This window comes from Pteropus alecto, unplaced genomic scaffold (assembly GCF_000325575.1).
Source record: "Pteropus alecto unplaced genomic scaffold, ASM32557v1 scaffold76, whole genome shotgun sequence".
Classification (NCBI taxonomy): domain Eukaryota; kingdom Metazoa; phylum Chordata; class Mammalia; order Chiroptera; family Pteropodidae; genus Pteropus; species Pteropus alecto.
In genome coordinates this window covers 11,235,725-11,238,731 of record NW_006443138.1, presented here as the reverse complement: position 1 = coordinate 11,238,731, position 3,007 = coordinate 11,235,725, and positions in this window count along the sequence as shown.

The following is a 3,007-nucleotide window of genomic DNA, read 5'->3' as shown; positions in this document are numbered from 1 at the left end:
GTAGACCAGTTTGCCAATCTTTCCATTAATCATTAGCCTTTGTATCATCTTTAAAGAAATCTCTGCCTACCACAAGGTCATTATGTCTCTGCCTACCACATATGTCATATATCAAGTTGTTGTAAAATGCATGGTATGTTCTAGGCTGTTTCTTTAATTTCATCTACCTGTAATGCATCCATGTTCCAATATTATCCTGTCTTAAATCGTATTGATTTATATCAGAATAAATACCTACAGCTTGTTTATCTTCAATATTGTCTTGGCCTAGTAGGCCCTTTTGTCTTCAACAGAAATTTTATATTTAACTAGTCTAGTTCTATGAAAAATCCTATGGGGATATTGATTCAAATTATTGAATTTATGGATTTTACTGCCCTTATTATTCCCAGAGGAGGAGGAGAAAATTCTGCTTCATAGAGTTGGAAGTAGAAATTTGAATGTATAATGAGCCTTACTCTTGTCTTTTCCTTGGGATTCAGCTACCTGCAGAAGGACACATTCTGTACTATGCATTGTTACAAGTCTCTCCCCAATGGAAAAGAGTAGGTTAATCTGTTGAATTCTAGGGTCAAGGACTTAGCTTCTCGTTGCTGCCTTCCTAACCCATGGTTTCGAACAGCTTCATCAATAATAAATTCATATTTTGGTCTTTATCTATTTGATTCTTATTTCTGTATTGGTAAAGGGCTTGGGTAGATTATTGGTGCTACTTATCGGATACTTAAAACCTCAACATGGAACTTTCCATTTATAATATAAAAGACTGTTTACTTCTTTTAATTTTCCAAGGAGACTCTAGACTCCTTAAAGTTATTACTTCAACTATCACACTATTAAACTGAGTTCTGTTCACCTTTGAGAAGCAATTTAATGTAGTGATTATGAGCAAGGTTTTTTCCTGGTTCTGCCGTGTACTAACTGTATGACTCTGCAAAAAATTTTTTTTTTTGTAAAATGGAAATAATAGTGGAAGTATTGCAAGCATTAAATGAAGCAATACACATTAAAATGACTTTAATAGTAACTATTTTCTAGGAAGTTCTCAATAAATGATAGCCATTATTATTGCTGTTATTTATTTTCTCAGCATTTAGAATTGTTTCAGGTATATAGTGGGCATTCAGTAAACACATAAATCTAATTTATTAAATTGAATTGAGATGACCAAGCTTTTATGGCTCCACTCTATGTTCCCAAACTCATTTGGCCTACAGACTCTTGTTGGCTATATCTTGCTTACCTTTCACAGAGACCTAGATTTTATAGAGTTATATTACCTTTCAAGATTCCAATGCCCCATACACTTACTATTTACATTATTACAGTGTTGCTATATCTGCAGTTTTATGGGAACATCTTAAGACTGTTTAGGACGGAAAGTAAAGATACGTCACTGTGCCTTCAGATTTCTTAGCATAAAGGAGATTATTAGTAGTAGAGTGCCAAGGTGTGTGCATTTGGGTTTTGCTTCATAACATTAAACAGAATTTTAGGACTGGCAATGTTTGTGAGATGGTTCAGTGCTGTCTGAAGGCCATAAAGATTAAATAATTGACTTGAGGTCTCACAGCTAATCCAATTCCAAGACCAGAACCTTTTCTAACACTCTTTTCCACTCTTTTTGTTATTTTGGTAAGGAATGTTTTCCGCTACCCATAACTGAAAACCTGACTGATAGTGGCTTAAACAAGTCAGCATTTATTTTTCTTATACAACCAGCTTCCTGGAGGTAGGCAGTTGTTGGTTTTAGTTCAGTGGCTCAGAGATGGCACAGCTCTGGGCTGGCTTCCTTGAGATTTTGTTATATCAAAATATCCTCTTATGTGAAATTTCCCTTTCTGACGTGGTTACTTAATGGCTACAGTGGCTCCTAGTTTCATATCCCTGCCACTATCATGGACAGTAACTCTTCCCAAGCCACTGTGTTATCAGGACAAAACAAAGTCTTTCTTGGAAGTTTACTGGATTCCTCCGAGCCCATGAAAGCAAATTGTATAGCGAGAGGGAGGCAAGGAGAATGGGGAGAGTAATGCCTGTCGGGTTGGCACTACAGCAGTGCCAGTCACAAATGCGCTATCTCTGTTCACTATTGACTTTTATAGCACTTTAATACTATACAATCTAACATAAAAGTCATTCGCGTATTCACATCCTCTATTCTAGGGTTATTTCTTATGTGTCTGCTACAATTAACAGTCTTAAAATGCAAAGAGGTTTATACCTCATCTTAACCCAATTTTTACATTTCAAGATATTAACTTTTTGTATTTTTATTATTTACTTCAAATGTAGGTAACTTTAACATATTTAATGATAAATGTATTTTTTTTTAACAGGATGAGAACTCATTAACATTAATCAAAAATATGCTTTCTCATAAAGGACAGTTTGATAGTATGGTCATATTAAGGCATTTTTTTCATCAATAGCACCCCAATAATTTTTAGTAAAAAAATAAATTCAATATACACTTAAAAATAAACACACCATTTTTAAAATTATTAAAGTATATCATGTCACATAATCAAAGTTGACTTTTTAAAGTTAGTATTAGTTGTGCTTTACTTTTTATAGATTTTAAATACTTAAATTTAAGTAAGCTTTAAATAATTCATGTTAATTTTTTTAGGGTGAAAACATGAATGTAAGTGAAAACACTATTTATTATCTTAAAATGAGATTCCATTCCAAAGCACTTTGACTTTAGTTAGGTTCATATTTCTTAGAAGAAATCACAGTTATATTTGTCTGTTTTACGTGCTATCTTGCATTCCAAGTAATGGAAGAGTTCTAATCAAGTAAACAACAAAAATGTCCCATTTTATGTTAAAGTTACTTTATTAATTTGCCTTTTCAATAACACTTTTATTTTCTAAGATGACAAGGCATCTCAGAAAGAAAGAGAAAAATCTCCAGAAAATAAGCTTACAGACATAGAAATATGCGACTTAAATGACAAAGAATTCAGGATGGTACTTCTGAAAAAACTCAATGAGATCTGAAA